A 20,398-nucleotide genomic window follows, 5' to 3' on the forward strand; every position below is an offset into this window, starting at 1 on the left:
TACCACTAACCAATCAAATCAAAAAATTTAAAAGATTATATGAAATTTCAAATGTTTATATCTTTTTCTAATTTTTCATTATTTTATAAATCACATTTTCATCCATTTTATTGGTCAACACTATCAAAAAAATATAAATATAATTCTAACAACTTCATCTTGCATTAATGAATGTATTAATTATAACTTTATCTTTTCCACATTTGTGACAAGTTGATAAGATTTTATTTTGTCAATCATTTTATCTTCCTTCTCACACATGTCTAATCAATATTAATTATCACAATCTATTAAATATTTTTAATTTCTTATTTCAAATATATTTATTATTAGTTTTACATTGATGTTTATTTTTTGACTATTTGATATAACTTGCTCCTAAAACTTCATGTAATGCTAAAGTTCAAATTATACTTCTATATATATCTAACTAATAAATATGTCTTTTCTAATATATTTTTTTCAATATGTTATATCTTTGTATTCGAATTTCTATTTTAATTTTAATTTTTAATTTTTTTTTTAATAATAAAAGTAGTTAAATTATTACTATTAATTTACTTTTATAAAAATAAAGTAAACAATATTATTTTTTAATTATATTTTATAATAGTGTTTGTACTATGTATAATTACTAAGTGTTACAATTTATAAATTATATCATTTATTATTAATAATATTTTTTATTTAAACAATTTATCATTTAGTTTAAATACACTTAAAGATATATTTTATGTAGTGCCTACGGTTAAGTTACATTTTTGCTATCATTGTTGAACTCTTTTAGTCCGATTTTATGTTGATGATGATTAGTGAAATTATTTTGAGATTGTCAGATATTGTTTCAAATTCAGTTGATATATGATGAGATTACTTGTTACTTTATATTTCATGTTTGCATGATGATTATTCAATGTTTTCAAATATTGATGATGAATAGTTAGATGGTTTATTATCACAAGTGTTTTCTTATGAATACTTACCCCATACTGCATGTGTATGATGTGCGTGTTTATTTTCTTTATGTATGACATTTCTGATGTGATTAAGGAAGGGAGTCGTAGTCACCTGTTAGTCGGGATCTACACGATGCACCACTTCTTGTGGGATCTACATGATGCACCACTTCTTGCCATTACCTATTTAGCTTAGTATATATCGTGTATGTAGATGCATAGATTTTATACAACTTGCAGGTATCGAGTATCGACTTCCCTAAATTGCCAAGATGAGTGTACCCTATCATATTATCTCAATGGTAAGAGAGGGGAGATAAGTTCTTAAGTCCAAATTCTAAACCCTTTAAGCCATTTGACCTAAATGAAAATTAGGACAAGTATCTGAGTCGAGTACCCTCCGAATGCATCAGATGATGTAATTCGTGATATTAACATCTTAGTTTGTTTTTGTATGTGTTTTTCTATAATGGGTTTTCGTATTTTACTTTGGAGGTCTTTGGTGGATTTTCTATTAATTAAGTCTAATTAAAAAGATTTAATTTAATGAAAAATTATTATGATATTTTAATATTTAATCTTATTTAATTAATTAAAAAATTAATTAAATAAAAAGAATTAAATTTGAAGATAAAAGTTATAAGTTTAAATTTGGAATGTGATAATATTAATTTAATTTAATAATAATATATTTAGAGTTCATTTTTAAATAAATGCTAAATAATAATATTATTTAAGTTAATAAATATTTTTATTAATTAAGGTTCAAAAATAAATTTAAAAGTGGAAAAGAAATTAATTTATTAAAAATTTCATAATCGCATGATAAGTGCATGTGATTTAAAATTAATAAATTAATTTAAAAGGAGTCAAGTGAATATTAAATAAATTAATATGCATTATTTTAATACTTATTCACATAGGAGTATGTGAACTCTTATGAGTTGTCATGTTGACAACACAGGAGTTTGCACTCTAATTATGCACATGTTGTCTACACTTAGGAGTTAGCGCATTATTTGAGCAAATGATGTCTACAACATTTTAGATAACTCATGTTTATCTTCTTATTGTGGAAGTATTGTACTTAGTTGTCATGTTTATCTTCTAGTTCTTTCTAGACACATTCTAGATGCATCTTAGAGGCCTTTATATGCAAGCTTTCCTAGTGTGTTTCAACAAACTCATATGCTTTGACATGCTTCTACATGCTTTGGATAATAATGAGCATTCATTTTGATCATACTTTTTGGCCTACTGTGTACTTGTGCCGTAGATATTGGAGAAGGAAAGAAATTTCGGAAAGGAGGTTCTAAGAGGAGGAATTTTCTCTACAAATTTTTGGGGCGTAGTGATTAGCATCAGTGTCTAGGTCGATGCTTGTGATATTTCACATATTTTATTACGCTTTCTCTCTTTTAGTCTTCATCGTGTCTGCTAAATGATTGTTTGGATAATTCTTGTGATGAATGCTTTATATTGTGAAAATGTGGGTATGCATGTTGATTCTTTCTTTGAGCGAAGAAATCAAAGAAAAAAAAAACTCAATTAGAAAACCCTCGTTCCATTGATGAAAGAAATTAGTTTTTAAATCAGGTTTGGGTTTGAATTAAAATAGAATTGAGAATTAAATTCGGGAAAGATTTGAAATTATAAACGAAAGTTTTAAGTTGAAAACTTGAGAGGTTGGTTGTAATTTTTCCATCAGATTAATGTTGGAATCAATTATATATATATATATATATATATATATATATATATATATATATATATATATATAGGGAGGGTGGGGGTTTTCACCCCACCCCACCCCTTCTCACCTCATGCTGGCGGCGGACTGCTAACACAATCGTACCTATGATTGCAGTCGCAGGGCCGATTGCGATAGCAGCCATAAGTACACGACCACTTAAAAAGCCATATGGCTTCAACGATTTTAAATTGCATAAAAACTTTAAATGCCCCTATCTGTTAATATATGGTAAAGTGTTAGTATTATTAAAGTTTAATAATAGGTTTTAATTAATGATGTATATATATTTATTAATATTAATATATGTTAAATATTATTTGTTATTTAATATATATTAATGTTATTATTATTATTAACAATGTTACAAATAAATTATTAATTAATAATAATTTGTTAGTTAATATTAAATGAAAATAAATATTAATATGAATGTGTAATTGATATTCATTAATTGGTTGATTAAATTAATGATGAATCTGGTTCAATTTTTAATAATTTTAATCATTATCATTAATTATTAAGATTATTAATGAGTTTATTATTTATTAATAATTGTTACAGTTTAACAAATTATTAATGGATGATTGTATAAATAGTTTTTTTATAATCATTAATTAATTCAATTTAATTTAATTTAATTAAGATTAATTAATAATGGAAGAATTGTAACGAGTTATAAATCAGTTCAAATAAATGGATTTTAATTAATAATTAAGTTATGCAATGGAGTTTTAATTGATATGATTGCAAACCAATTATTTGAAAGTTGATAAGTCTTATTCTAATAATTTGAATAATGGGAGGTGTTTTTTGGAATTATTAGTAACATTGATTTTAGTAAAATAATGTGAATGATTTTATTAAAAGTCAATGGGAACTAGTTCAATGATTTAAATAAGAAAATAATTATCTTCTAATTATTTTAGAAAATTGTTTAAATTAATGGAGGGATAATTCTATGCTTTACTCGAAGAGATGAATGGATTGACTAGGAGACTAAATGAAGATTCTTATACACTTGAAATATAATTGAAACGAAAACTGAAACCTCTTATTTGGCTTAACCATGTGATTGCAAAAGCAAACCAAAACATGTGTTTGTATCTTGTTTCTCTATTCTATCTGTATTTTACGATTTTGGGGTTGACTAGATTGTTGACCAGTTATAGGATGTCTACCAGAGGCTTGAGGGTTATGAGTTGTGATGTCATGCTGATGTTATTTGATCTCGATCTTTTTAAATCCCAACCATGGTAATGGGATGGCATGCTATATGATGTGCGTGTGGTTTATTGGTTGTTATTGCTTTCCACTCTTCCTGTGTGAAGCTAAGATGTATGTATATGAGATACTTGACAATTTAACCATTTTGAGTCTCGATAAGTTATACTTGGGTTACTTTCCAGTTTTCCTTGATGGGACTAAAGTGTTTGCTTTGATCTTGATAATGTCATGTGTGACATGTTTGACTTGACCATTTTGGGGTTTTCGATCAATGTTAATAATTTGGGATACTTTTCGGTTGCTCGTTGAGAACTAATGGGTACTGTGATTTACTTTGAGATATTTTTCGGTTGCTTGTTGAGAATCGATGGATATTGTGATCTATCATTTGATGCTTTTTAGTTGCTCATAGAGAACTGATGTGATTATTTTGATTATCTTATGATGCTTTCTAGTTGCTTGTATAGGGCTGAGATGATTTTGTGATTTGTGATTTCATGAGCTTAGGGTAGCTAATCTATATGTAGTGTCAGCAAGTGACTTGCAATGGGGGTTGGGGCCCTAAGAGGTTGCCAGGGTAACTCATTGTAAGTTGCATTAATAATTGAAAATATTACACTAAATAGAGATTAAAATGAACCTAATAACATAATTGTATGTTCTCACCCATGCCTCGAGTGTTAGCACAGACTAGGATGGGAGTAGAGAGAATGCTTAGTTGCGACCTTGCATTCCATAGTATGCCTTGTCAGTATGAGAGGATACTAGTGGCTATATAGGGATCATTAGGGGGCCATGGTCTATTGAGAGACTACCAGGGTAACTCTAGCATGATTCATGCGATGACACTTTACCACTTACATAGTAGATTCCTATGTGTCTTGTGTGCCTCTGGGTCTAGATGTCAATTTATGTTGGAACCTTTGAGTTAGTATACTTTTAGGATTCTTGGACTTAGAGAGTATTTGTGATATGTGATTTGTTATCCTATTTGTGACTTGAGACTATCTCCTCAGTACGGTGGGAGTGGGCCATTTAGGTCCCACGTGGTTGGGTGGTAGTGTTTTTTCACTCTTATCATTTGAGATCTGTCTGTGGACACCATGGCTAGAGCATTCTTTGTTGGCATTTACCTTCATTCTGTTCATGGATCTTATGATGGATGTTATTTACTGGTATGTTTCTTTATATTGATGATTAGCATGTGATAGATGATGTTATCTACTTTGTAGGATCATCTTATGCTTTATTCTTGCATGTTAGATTTCTTTATGCATATGTTATAGCATATTTTAGGAGTGACATCCCTATTATGATAGTACTGATGATGTCTTTGGTGACTTGGGATGTTACGTGTAGGGGATGGCTAGGGCCTACAATGGTCTAATGATGCTATTGATAGTTGGGAGGAACCGCACACTTAGTTGTGTTTTGCGATTGATGGATATTTTTTATGATGGTTGTTATACCTTTATTGATGGATGGATGTATCATGTATGTTATTGATTTCATTTACTTTATTGCACTTGTAACATGGTCAATCTTTATTTTTACATATATTTAATTTTTTATGCCTTTCATACCTTGTGACATGTATAGTGGATGATTGAAAATTTCAAATTTCATTTGCCAAGAGGCATTCAAAACAAATGTATATTATAGATTGTAGACCTTTAATTATTCTTTCATGTAGATGTGGTAGTTGTTAGACTTAGTATTAATTAGATTAAATGTGACTCAACGTCTTGGGATCCTTAAGGAATGTAACCTATTATGTATGCTCTAAATGATTACATGTTAATTGCTTCTACTACTATGTGTTTGAAATGAATGGTTTATCTTTCATGATTAAAAATAAAATTTGTTTGGTAAACTTAATAAAGCTTTAGATTAATTCTTTTGGATCGCTTGGCGGGGTGTTACATCTGGTATCAGAGCATGAGTTTCTACATTGGGAGCTCTAGGTATATTAGAATGCCACTAATGTTAACTAGTTGAACAAAAATGAAAACTTTGAACTATCATGTGTATCTCTTTCAAACTGAAACTTGAAACTAGGTGAACTGAAATAGAACTTAAACTATTACTTGCATATTTTTCATACTTCAACACTTAGGTTTCAAACTTGAAATTATACTGAAACCTAAACATGGGAAAAACTAAAAATTGAAACTTATTTTGATTGCAAAACATGTATCTTTCATCTATGCTTTAAGGTAGTATGTCTTTGATCATCTTTGCAAGCATTATGTTGATCCTTTGTTTGGAGTGTTTAGGGGATCTAATTCAGTATTTGTTAAAAGAATGAATGTTGGATCAATGTGATTTTTGATTTACTATGAAACTAGAATCATATTGCTCTAAGTGTGTTGTAGTGTTCTCAATGGAGTCATAGCCTCCTACAGGGGGAAAGGGTCCAATGGGACCCACACAGTGAGTTCTTTGGTTTTACCATTCTTGTAGGCTTCCATGAGTAAGGCTAATTCTATGGGGGCGGATGTAGTGCCTACCCCTAAGTTACATTTTTGCTATCATTGCTGAACTCTTTAAGGCCAATTTTATGTTGATGATGATTAGTGAAATTATTTTGAGGTTTTCAGATATTGTTTTAGATTCAGTTGATATATGATGAGATTACTTGGTACTTTATATTTCATGTTTGCATAATGATTATTCAATATTTTTAAATATTTATGATGAATAGTTAAATGGTTTATTATCACGTGTGTTTTCTTATGGATACTTACCCTATATTTCATGTGTATGGTGTGCGTGTTTTTTTCTTTATGTATGGCATTTCTGATGTGGTTAAGGAAGAGAGTCATAGTCACCTGCTAGTCAGGATCTACATGATGCTTCTTGCCATTGCCTATTTAGCTTAGTATATATTATGTATGTACATGTATGGATTTTATATAGCTTGCAAGTATTGGGTATCGACTTTCCTAAATTGCTAGGATGAGCATACCCTACTGCATTATCTCAATGGTAAGAGAGGGGAGATAAGTTCTTAAGTCCAAATCCTAAATTCTTTAAGCCATATGTCTTAATTGAAAATCAGGACAAGTATCTGAGTTGAGTACCCTCCAAATGTGTCGGATGACATAATTCGTGATATTAACCCCTTAGTTTGATTTTGTATGCGTTTTTCTATGATGGGTTTCCGTATTTTACTTTGAAGGTCTTTGGTGAATTTTCTATTAATTAAGTCTAATTAAAAAGATTTAATTAATGATTTAATTTAATGAAAAATTATTATGATATTTTAATATTTAATTTTATTTAATTAATTAAGAAATTAATTAAATAAAAAGAATTAAATTTGAAGATAAAAGTTATAAGTTTAAATTTGGAACATGATAATATTAATTTAATTTAATAATAATATATTTAGAGTTCATTTTTAAATAAATGCTAAATAATAATATTACTTAAGTTAATAAATATATTTATTAATTAAGTTTAAAAAATAAATTTAAAAGTAGAAAAGAAATTAATCTATTAAAAATTTCATAATCGCATGATAAGTGTATGAGATTTAAAATTAATAAATTAATTTAAAATGAGTCAAGTGAATATTAAATAAATTAATGTGCATTATTTTAATACTTATTCACATAGGAGTATGCAAACTCTTGTGAGTTGTCATGTTGACAACACAAGACTTTGCACTCTAATTATGCACATGTTGTCTACACTTAAGAGTTAGTGCATTATTTGAGCACATGGTGTCTACAACATTCTAGACACCTCATCATGTTTATCTTCTTATCGTGGATGTTATGTGCTTAGTTGTCATGCTTATCTTCTAGTTCTTTCTAGACACATTCTAGATGCATCTTAGAAGCCTTTATATATAGGCTCTCCTAGTGTGTTTCGACAAGCTCATATGCTTCGACATGCTTCTACATGCTTTTACATGCTTTGGATAATAGTGAGCATTCATTTTGATAATACTTTTTGGCTTATTGTGTACTTGTGCCATAGATTTTGGAGAAGGAAGAAATTTTCAGAAAGGAGGAGGTTTTGAGAGGAGGAATTTTCTCTACAATTTTCTGGAGTGTAGCGATTAGCATCAGTGTCTAGGTAGATGCTTGTGATATTTCACATATTCTATTACACTCTCTCTCTTCTTATCTTCATTGTGTTTGCTAAATGATTGTTTGAATAATTCTTGTGATGAATGTTTTATATTGTGAAAATGTGGGTATGCATGTTGATTCTTTCTTTGTGCAAAGAAATCAAGGAAAAAAAAAAAACCCAATTAGAAAACCCTCATTCCATTGATGAAAGAAATTAGTTTCTAAATCGGGTTCAGGTTTGAATTAAAATAGAATTGAGAATTAAATTCGGGAAAGGTTTGAAATTATAAATGAAAGTTCTAAGTTGAAAATTTGAGAGGTTGGTTGTAATTTTTCCATCAGATTAATGTTGGAATCAATTATTACACAAATTATAAATAAATAAATATATAATGAACAATAATATTGGAGGGGAAAAGTTTGTTTTAAATAAACAAAAACATATTTTAAAAGTTATGGAATGAGGCGGTTTCTCATAAATTAAATATTTTAAAAAAAATATTGGGAGGGTAGGAGTTTTCACCCCACCCAACCCCTTCTCACCTCACGCCGACAGTGAATTGTTGACGCAGTCGTACCTGCAACTGTGACAACAACCGTCAATGCACGACCACTTAAAAAGCTGTATGGCTTTAGCAATTTTAAATTGCATAAAAACTTTAAATGCCCCTATCTATTAATATATGGTAAAGTGTTAGTATTATTAAAGTTTAATAATAGGTCTTAATTAATGATGTATATATTAATATTAATATATGCTAAATATTATTTGTTATTTAATATATATTAATGTTATTATTATTATTAATAATGTTAGAAATAAATTATTAATTAATAATAAGTTGTTAATTAATATTAAATGAAAAGAGATATTAATATGAATGTGTAATTGATGTTCATTAATTGGTTGATTAAATTAATAATGAATCTGGTTTGATTATTAATAATTTTAATCATTATCATTAATTATTAAGATTATCAATAATTGATTAAATTAATAATGAATCTGGTTTGATTATTAATAATTTTAATCATTATCATTAATTATTAAGATTATCAATAAGTTTATTATTTATCAATAATTGTTAAAGTTTAACAAATTATTAATGGATGATAGTATAAACAGTTTTTATATAATCATTAATTAACTCAATTAAATTTAATATAATTGAGATAAATTAATAATGGAAGTATTGTAATGAGTTATAAATTAGTTCAAATAAATGGAATTTAATTGATAATTGAGTTATGCAATGGAGTTTTAATTGATATGATTGCAAACCATTTATTTGAAAGTTGATAAGTCTTATTCTAATAATTTGAATAATGGGAGACACTTCTTGGAATTATTAGTAACATTGATTTTAGGCGAATGATTTTATTAAAAGTCAATGGGAACTAGTTCAATGATTTAAATAAGAAATAATTATCTTCTGATTATTTTAGAAAATTGTTTAAATTAATGGAGGGATAATTCTATGCTTTACTCGAAGAGATGAATGGATTGACTAGGAGACTAAATGAAGATTCTTGTACACTTGAAATATACTTGAAACAAAAATTGAAACCTCTTATTTGGCTTAACCACGCAATTGAAAAAGCAAACCAAAATATGTGTTTGTATCTTGTTTCTCTATGCTAACTGTATTTTGAGGTTTTGGGGTTGACTAGATTGTTGACCAGTTATAGGATGTCTACTAGAGGCTTAGGGGTTATGAGTTGTTATGTCATGCTGATGTTATTTGATCTCAATTTTTTTAAAATCCCAACCATGGTAATGTGATGGCATGCTCTATGATGTGTGTGTGGTTTATTAATTGTTATTGCTTTCCAGTCTTCCTGTGTGAAGCTGAGATGTATGTATATGAGATACTTGACTTAACCATTTTGAGTCTCGATCAGTTATACTTGGGTTACTTTCCAGTTCGCCTTAATGGGACTAAAGTGTTTGCTTTGATCTTGATGATGTCATGTGTGAGATGTTTGACTTGACCATTTTGGGGTCTTTGATCAATGTTAATATTTTGGGATACTTTTCAGTTGCTCGTTGAGAACCGATGGGTACTGTGATTTACTTTGAGATATATTTCGGTTGCTCGTTGAGAACCGATGGATATTGTGATCTATCATTTGATGCATTTCAGTTGCTCATAGAGAATTGATGTGATTATTTTGATTATCTTTATGATGCTTTCTAGTCGCTTGTATAGGGCTGAGGTGATTTTATGATTTGTGATTTCATGAGCTTAGGGTAGGTTATCTATATGTAGTGTTGGGAATTAGCTTGTAATGGGGGCCGAGGCCCTAAGAGGCTGTTAGGGTAACTCATTGTAAGTTGCATTAATAAGTGAAAAAATTATACTAAATGGGGATTAAAATGAACCTAATAAGATAATTATATGTTCTTGCCCATGCCTCGAGTGCTAGTACAGACTAGGATGGGAGTAGAGAGAATGCTTGGTCGCGACCTTGCATTCCATAGTATTCCTTGTCAGTACGAGAGGATATTAGTGGCCACATAGGGGTCACTAGGGGGCTGGGGTCTATTGAGAGACTACTAGAGTAACTCTAGCATGATTCATGCGATGACACTTTCCCGCTTACATAGTAGATTCCTACGTGTCTTGTGTGCCTCTGGGTCTAGATGTCGATTTATGTTGGAACCCTTGAGTTAGTATACTTTTAGGATTCCTAGACTTAGAGAGTATTTGTGTTATGTGATTTGTTATCCTGTTTGTGACATGAGACTATCTCCTTAGTGTGGTGAGAGTGGGCCACTTAGGTTCAACGCGATCGGGTGGTAGTGCTTTTTCACTCTTACCATTTGAGATCTGTCCGTAGACATCATGGCTGGAGCATTCTTTGTTGGCATTTACCTTCATTCTATTCATGAATCTTATGATGGATGTTATTTACTGGTACATTTCTTTATATTGATGATTAGCATGTGATAGATGATGTTATCTACTTTGTTGGATCATCTTATGCTTTATTCCTGCATGTTAGATTTCTTTATGCATATGTTGTAGCATGTTTTAGGAGTGACATCCCTATTGTGATAGTACCGATGATCTCTTCAGTGACTTGGGATGTTATGTGTGGGGGATGGCTAGTGCCCACAATGGTCTAATGGTGCTACTGATGGTTGGGAGGAATTGCGCACTTAGTTAGTTGTGGTTTGTGATGGATGGATATCTTTTAGGATGGTTGTTATACCTTTATTGATGGATGGATGTATCATGTATGTTATTGGTTTCATTTACTTTATTGCACTTGTATCATGGTCGATGGGGATGATGTATCTTTATTTTTACATATGTTTAATCTTTTAAGCCTTTCATACCCTATGACATGTACAGTGGATGATTGAACATTTCAAATTTCATTTGCCAAGAGGCATTTAGAACAAATGTATATTATGGACTATGGACCTTTAATTATTCTTTCATGTGGATGCGGTAGTTGTTAGACTTAGTATTAATTAGATCAAATTTGACTCAATGTTTTGGGATCTTTAAGGAATGTAACCTGTTATATATGCTTTAAATGATTACATATTAATTGCTTCTGCTACTATGTGTTTGATATGAATGGTTTATCTTGCATGATTAAAAAGAAAATTGTTTGGAAAACTTAGTAAAACTTTAGTTAATTCTTTTGGATCGCTTGGCGGGGCATTACATTTTAATATTAAATTAATAAATTATATTTTATATCAAAAAAACATACTAAAGAAATAACCACAAAAAAGAAATAGTTTAATTCTAAAAGATATATAAATTATTATTATGTTTTTATAAACTATGTATTAAAATTAAATAGTTATATTTTATTTCTTATTTATTACATCATATTTATTCATCAACATCAAATTTATATGTATTACATCTATTTATTATTTACAAATGTACATATTAAATTATATAAATATTATTTCATAATTAAACATTACTTAATTTTATGAAAAATTTGGAAATACAAAACATTAAAAAGTAAACCTTCTCTAATTGTGTAAAATTAAACGATTAGTTTTACATATAAAATATTTTTATATTTCAATACATTTCATTTTTTCTTATAGAAATGTGAGTTTTAATATAAAAATTAAATTCTTAGTTTCATTAATTAAAATATAATATATTTTAATTTTTTATTATAACCATGATTTTATTTTGACTATTTGTTTTATTAAGAAAAATAATTATATTTAATTCTCTCTCTCTCACACACAAGTTATGTTGTTATCACTCTATCTTACTATTTTATCTCTCTTCCTCTTCCTCCTCTATATTATCTATCCTTTTTTTTTCCTCTGCATATATGTTTATGTTGTTATTGTTGTATACTGCTATTTATCTCTATCCTAGTTTTTGTCTAGTGCTAATGATTAAAAATAGTGTGAGTTCCATTTGATAATCAAGATGAGAATAATACATAGTTGGGGGAGTTATTCCAACTACTTATGGTTCTATAGTAGCATGCATGGTATGCTTAAACATATAATGTGATACTCCAAATGCTTCATCACTTCTTCAAGTTCTATAATTCAAATATTGTTATGTATATCTTTCCTCATTACACATAATTTAAGTTGTCAATGTAGAAGGTGCAAATTTTTCTAAAGCATATGTATTGATTGTAGTATGATATTAAGTACTTAGTGGTATATTAGGGACTTTCGCCTCTTATTCTTGGGCTTAAATGCCCAAAGATTTAATAATATAGCATGAGAACTTAACAACAAAATATGAGCCATCCTATCAAATCACAAGCACATTTCAAGGATGAGAATTTAACAACAAAATATGAGCAATCTTATTAGGTCACAAGTGCATTTCTAGGAAAAAATTAATGCATTCACAATGTTAATTTAGATTCTCACTCATCTACACTTCTACAACCATTATGAGTTAGGTAGGAACTATGACGCATTGCATCTCTTGTTAATATTGTCATTAATTAATTAATTTAGATGGAAAATATAACAAATTTAAATCTTAATAAAAGATAAATCAATATTTGAACACATGAGAACTTATAAATTTTACATAAAATAAATAAATGAACTCATTAATAAGTGAAATAAATTATTTTTGTCTTAAATAAAATATCATATCTATCTATTATGTGTGTGCCACTTAAAAATAATAATATACTCCCCTAATAAACTAAGATGTTAAATAAATATTGATATCGTAGTGTACAAATACTATTCTTATGTGTACAACTATTGTGGTAACAATGTATATGCATAGAGTAAATTATATTAATAATATGTCTTATCACAAATATAAAAGGTGAATACTAATAAATGTCTTGTATTTTTCCATGAAATGTGTGACATTGTAAAAATAAAATAAAATAAATTAGTGTTCAACTACTCATCCATTTGTGTTGGATATGGGTTGTAGTCTATATAATAATGTGTTATTTTTATAACAACGATTTTTTTTATGATGAAGTATTTGTACTTTTGTGTTTAATATAACAAATATTTATGATTAGTAATAACTATTTGATCCCTTTAAGTTGTATATATGCCATATTTAATATAGTTATATAATAACCTATTAACAAATGATATTTCTAAGATCAATTACTAGAGATTTTTAGATTAAGTTTTGGTTGAATGTTTAAAATGTCATATTTTGGACACAATTTAGTAATGGATCTATTTTAACAAGTTGTGTGATAAGTCACACCTTTAAAGCTTAGTTGTAAGTAGTTAAATGTTCTTTTTACATTTCTAAAAAAAAGGTCTTACGATATCCCATGCAGTGGGTACATGTTGACCAAGTTAGCCCCTGTGACTACTGGTCCCTCTCCCATTCTTTACTTTATTTGAATGAATGAATATATGATTTTATTTTGGAGTGTATAGTATATACTAGTAGTTGCATGTTTTTGTACATGCAACAATAAGCCGATATGAGTGATATATTTGATGGGGATGAAAAATTGACATAAATAATAACTAGTAGTTGTACGTTTTTGTATGCACAACGATAAGCCGATAAAGTGATATATTTGATGGGGATGAAAAGATGACATAAATAATAATGAGGTTTTGATCAAAGGAATAAATTTCAAGATGACATAAAATATAATAGACTGAATTTCAGAAAATCAAAATGAATAAGAAAATAACTTTGAGAATACATGACTAAAAGTGAAATCTTAAATTAATAGTATGGAAGAGAAAGTAACATTAACCAACTGACATGCTTAGATCTCATGTGGATATTATTTCTAAAGACATTTGTAACGATTTTATTTTAGATTTTTTGTAAAAAAAATACTATGAAAATTTGAGAGAAACTTCTAATTAAAAAATAACATATTATTGATAAGCTAAAATTTGCATATCCATGCAAATTCTAAGGCACTCTTGTTCTCATTTTGGAAGATGATCTAGATATATGTATAAATATGCAAATGATGTTGAGTTTGGCTCATTCCTATCACCTTTGTTCTCCAGATAGACACATGAATTTGACATATTTAGCCCCAACATATCAACATAAGTATTGTAAATAGTTGGATATTATTTAATTAATTACATAAATATACATACATCAATCCTAGTATAGTTCATATACACCTAAGTCAAGCAATTTGTCCTCCTAGGATTATCTTTGTTGCCATAAACTCAACCATATAGACGTAGACTTGACCACCATCTTAGAAATATTTAAATTTAAAAATTAGTCAACTCAACTCTATTATGTTTTTTCATTGAGTTGATTAAGTACACAATTTTAAAGATGTCATGATATGTGTTGGTATTTATGACATTTAGCTCACTTTTATCAACCAAAGATTTTATCCTCTATGTTTAATTCACATAATTTTACATTAAATCACTTTAATTGCTATTAATATTTCAATAAAATTATAAATACTTTTATTCTTTAAATATTAAAAGAGAGCTAAGAAAGTGAATATAAGTTAGGAAAATAATAAAGAGAAACTCTATATTGAGTAGGTTCAAATATAGATATAAAGAACAAATCGAAAACCTAAACTTAGACTTAAAAATTTGATATCAAATAAAATATAAATTCAATAGGTACTAGCGTGTCTCAGATGTACTTTCCACAAATGGTTCATCACAAGTTTACGTTTATGTATATAATTAGGGTTAGACCATGAATTTATACAATTCTTGGTATGATGGTTAAGGATAGGAAGGTTTAGCAATTAGGATTAGGGATTACCATTAAGAGTTGGGTAGGGTTTAACATCTAATTTTTAGTAATATGGGTAGGAATAGGGTTATGATATGGGTTTACTTCAGTTTTAGAATTATGTTTAAGGTTAAGGTTTGATTAGGGTTAGCACTTTAACCATAATTTTATTCTTAATTTGAGTACCCTTTAATCATAATTTTAAATTTATATTTTCTATTATACATATTTAAATAAAATATTATTTACTAACTAAAGTTAAATTTTTACTTTGTAAGATATGACATCATTTTAGTTGTAAAAACAAAATTAATATAGATTTCAAAAAAAATTACTATTCTATTTTTTTAGATAAAGTAAAAAATATTCTATAAATTAAACTTAATTATATTTTAAAAAGGAATTAAAATGAGTCATCACTTTTCTAAAATTAATTTAAAAAATTTAATTTTTTATTTCAACAAAATCTTTCTATATTTTAACTAAGATCTATGTAGATTTTAAAAAAAATATTTTTCTTATTATTTCAAAATTAAAATCTTGATCATAATAGAATATTTTTATACTTTAATTATAAAATATTTTTTGTAACGTATTTTAATTTTTTTAAAGAAGTTATCAATGATTTTAAAATAAATTTTAAAACTAAAATCTAGATTTCAATAAAATCTATCTATATTATTGATAATATTTAAGAAACATTACTTATCAAAACATTGCATATTATTCATTTTTTTCAAATTCTATATTAAGTTAAGTTGTAATCTTTCAATTTTAAAATGAAACATAAATTAGTTTTCAAATGAATCATTTTTTAATTTATAATTGACTAATATGAAAATAATAAATTAAAGATTTTTTATTAAATATAGATTTATGAAAAATAATGCCATCGTCCTCTATTTTTTAGTATCATTAAGGAGAACTTTTCTATGAGGAAGGGGGGAGAAATTGAGATAGGAGGTAGGATCAAGGAGAAGGTTAAAGATAGTTTGAGGAAAAGACAAGAAGCCAAGTGGTTCCTTCCCCCTGAAGGCTGGCACAAAGCCAACTTTGATGGAGCCTCTATGGGCAACCTTGGCTCCTCGGGTAGTGGAGGCATGATAAGGAATGAGAATGGAGATAGTATTGTAGCTTTTTCTCTCCCATTGGGATTCCAAACCAATCATTTTGTGGAAGCGAATGCTGCATGCAATGTAGTAAAACTGGCTTTTGAAATTGGTGTCACCAATTTATGGCTCGAAGGGGATTCGAATAACCTTATAAAGTGCATTATTGACAACTCACATCCATCATGGACGATTGAAAATCTAATTGATGAGACTGGTGAGACCCTCGCCAAATTTAATAGAATCCATGTCACTCATATTTTTTGGGAAGCAAACACAGTTGCAGACAGGTTTGCAAACATTAGGGTCGACACAGACCAAAAAATGACTTGGCTTCCAAGAATTTGTTTGCCGGCGGACATTAAAAGTTTGATCGACTTGGACAAGATCCAACGAAGTACGGAGAAAATCAAGCCATAATTATGATTATGAAGGTTTTAAGTAATAAGGGTACTTTTCAATATGGAAGCATGGGAAATCATAACTACAGTAATTCATTATTGATTAATTGACACACTTTGTGGGTTATTTTTCGCACTTGCCTCAAGAACAATAGCAGGGCTATTTTTCTCTGGTTGTTGCTAACTCTCGGTGGTCCCTTTTAGTCACAGATTGAGGAGCACATGAGTAAAGAGGGTGGGCAGTGTGTAGAAATGGTAGGAAAAAGGTGTAGAAAGGAGCCAGTGGGAGATTTTGAGAAATGGAGAAGTAGGGAGAAGGTGTGGGAAAAACTAGAAGAGGGTGGGGTTACCAATTATATCATGAAGCTACATGGTTTCAACTAGGAGGTGACCAAAAGCATGGTGGGGTCCTGGAAGGATGGCAGGGTGAAGGTGAATGGGGTCTACTTCTGGATAACGGAGGAGGTGATTGCGAATGTCACCAAAATCCCAATCGAGGGTTTTAAATTCTTTGGGGATAAGAAGCTCTCAGCCAATGCGATTAGGGACTTTATGGAGAGTGAGCAGGAACTGAAGGTGCTGAGAAAGATTGACACCTACTATGTCCTCGACTCCATGAAGAAGCAGTGGAGGTATGTTCTGAGCACTGTTATCGAGTACATCACGTTGGACCCTAGGTTTGATAGAGCTCGCACCCACCACTTTTTTATATTGAATCATTTACGACATAATGCAAATATTTCCTTTCCATATTATCTATTAACCTCGATGAGCAAGGCGATGGATAGCTTCTGTTATCTTTTGACATCCACCAAAAATTCAAAATTCAAACATTCGACTCATTCAACGGCTAACTCCCAAGGTTAATATTATTTTAATGCCAAGCTTCGAACCTTATAAACATATGTTTTACAGCCCGCAAGTTTTGTGGCCATAGGATCAGCTCAGATCAATGGATGGCACCATCGCACTATGGCAAAATTGTGCGAGATTTATGTTCGCGACATGGCGCCCTTTTGACGCGCGTCCGGTGGGTCTGACGACGGGCAGGTCATGGTACCGGGAAAAATGGCAACATGAAGTTAGTTTGTGACGAGCCAGAAAGTTCAAAAAAATGGCAAGGCTCCATGTCGCCATCGAAAAACTCATGAGTTTTTCGATAGCGACATAGCACCCGACCGGTCGAAAGTTATTATACGGCGAGTCCTAGTGTCAATGGCAAGGTTCGTGGCAACAAAAGAAATCAACAACGAAGAACTCCAAGCAAATAGGTTGGGTCCCATTCTGTACTCTGATTTCCCAGTTGGAAAGGTCCTTGGTCCACGCTAGCAAATTAGAACATGCCACATTTGCAAGGAGGGGCCACTCGATGAGTCGAGGCAGTACAGGTTGCCAGGATGATGCCACGCGGACCAGTGCGGGTATGCCATGTGTATTATGGGGCCAGGGTTTCTAATGTGATCGTCAGATCAGGGCGAGTCTTCCGTGGTCGTAGGATCAACTCAGATCAAGGGTAGGCACCATTGCGCTATGAGAAACTTCTCAGAAGATAACATTGGCGACATAGTGCTCAGATGCCACGTGTCTCAGTGGGACCATATTTTCATGACGCCAGTGCAGTAAAGAGGGACGAGTCTTCATGATCGTCAGATTAAGTTAGATCGACAGCAGGCGCCATTGCACTATGGAAAAATTACATGAGAATTATGATGACAACACAATGCCTAGAGGACACATGTCGGCAGGGTCCAGAGATGTCAGCGAGGATCTGTCAGACAGTTCATGTGGCCAGTTCTTATTCATCGATACACTGAGGGGCAGTATCCATCTTGCTTGCCATCAGATGTAAGGTAGATCAACGGATGGCGCCATGTCGCCATGGTGAAGTTGCCTGATCTTTACTATAGCGACATGGCACCCTTTCGCCATGTGTTGACAGGGCCCGATTGCAATAGGGTACATCGAATAGATGTCTCCAGGTGTCATTCAAAGTGTAGTGGATTCTGCTGAGGTGGCGCCAGATACGATGGGCCTGGGGTGAAGCAAGTACGACACATGACAAGTCTTCATGATCATCTGATCAGAGTAGATCAACGGAAGGCACTATCTCGCTATGGTGAAACTGCATGATGGATACCATGGCAACATAGCGTCTTGCCGACACATGTCTCACTGGTAGACCAGAGTAAATAGTTGGTGGCTGGCAGTTACGATGAATAATAATAGTCTAAAGGGTGGCGCGGTTAGTCTGATAAAGGTGGTCAACCGTGGAAGGACTCCCAAGGTGGTAGAATAAAGAGAGATGATTGGCCTAGCTGGTTTACATAGCCTGGTTGACTTTTTGACTTCGATAGATTAATGAACCAGGAAGCAAGATGATCGATGTTATCTTGTGATCTAATCTTCACGATCAATTCTGACCTACCAGAAATGAATGCAAAACATAGGGAAACACTCCACCATCTCAGTCGACCCATCTACTGTGTCAGGATCATTCATTGGCACTGATTCTATCTACTCGAGGTGTTCCTTCAGTTGAATATCTGATTTTGTACTTCAGAACCATGCTTGAGTGTGATCTTTGATCGGATATTTTTTGGGGTTCGATGGCAGTAGTTGAGCAGTTAATGTAGAGCCAGTTTCCCCAGTTATGCCTGAACTATAAAGGCAATTTTGTGATCTTTTCTTAAGGTTGACCCTTCTCTATTATTCTCTGCTACTGCTCGCAGGTTTGTAGTGTAAAATTCCCTGTGTCTCTAAACTGTATAACATTCTGTATCATCTCCTTCAGCCATCGATGTGCATGTGCATTCATCTTGCCTCTCATTGGTGTACTGTTGAGATCTGTGACTGGCATATTGCATCTATTCTTGGCCTACTGGATAATGTATAAGTGAAACCCTTTTCCTTGTGTTATTCAGCTGGTTCTCTGATCTGTATGTGGTTACTAATTGACATAAGCCCGAGTGTGTATGTATTTGAATGTTATCTTGGTTTTGTAGTGCATATATGGGTAGAAATGGGTCTGAACACTCTATTTTGGTGCATCACCTCCTTAGAACAAACTAGGTAGATTTGCTTTCGTGTTCCTTTTCTCCCTTTTCCTCTCCAAGAGTAGATAGATGTGCCCTAATAGTAAGAGGAAGCTAGCCTTCTCCAGAGACTCAACCTCACAGTTCAAGTCCCACAGCTTGGAGGTTGTTTCCATGTTTCACTAGGTTGTCCTCGCACATAGGCCTTGGACAAGGGTGCAAACCTAAGTGACAACAATTTTTGGCATGCCCGGTGGGACTACAACAACAAGATCAAACAAAATTTTAAAGTCCACTGGTGTCAAAGAAGAAAGAGTTTCAGAGATTAATGCTGGAGAGGTAGTGCTGGCTTCAGTATTCAAGCCTTCAAGAGGCTGATTCTTCAAGTACTTGGCGACTCTGAACATCAACAAATCTGGTTCCAGGCCAAAGTTGTAGAAATTCATGCCCAGAGCTGAAACAAGGGCGCCTTCTAGAGGTAAATTTCAATATCAAGAGCTTTCTCTTTCAAATCCTAGAAGAAGGAGAACTAGAACTTCATTATCACCAGTTAGGGGTGTAATAACAGTTAATATACCTGTAAGCTTTGTCTCTACTCCTCCTACTGCTCGAACTCGGCCTAGATTGCCATCAACACCCATCAATAGAACACTT

The sequence above is a fragment of the Cupressus sempervirens genome, chromosome 11 (assembly GCF_028749045.1).
Source record: "Cupressus sempervirens isolate cs-2001-9-10 chromosome 11, ASM2874904v1, whole genome shotgun sequence".
Taxonomy (NCBI): domain Eukaryota; kingdom Viridiplantae; phylum Streptophyta; class Pinopsida; order Cupressales; family Cupressaceae; genus Cupressus; species Cupressus sempervirens.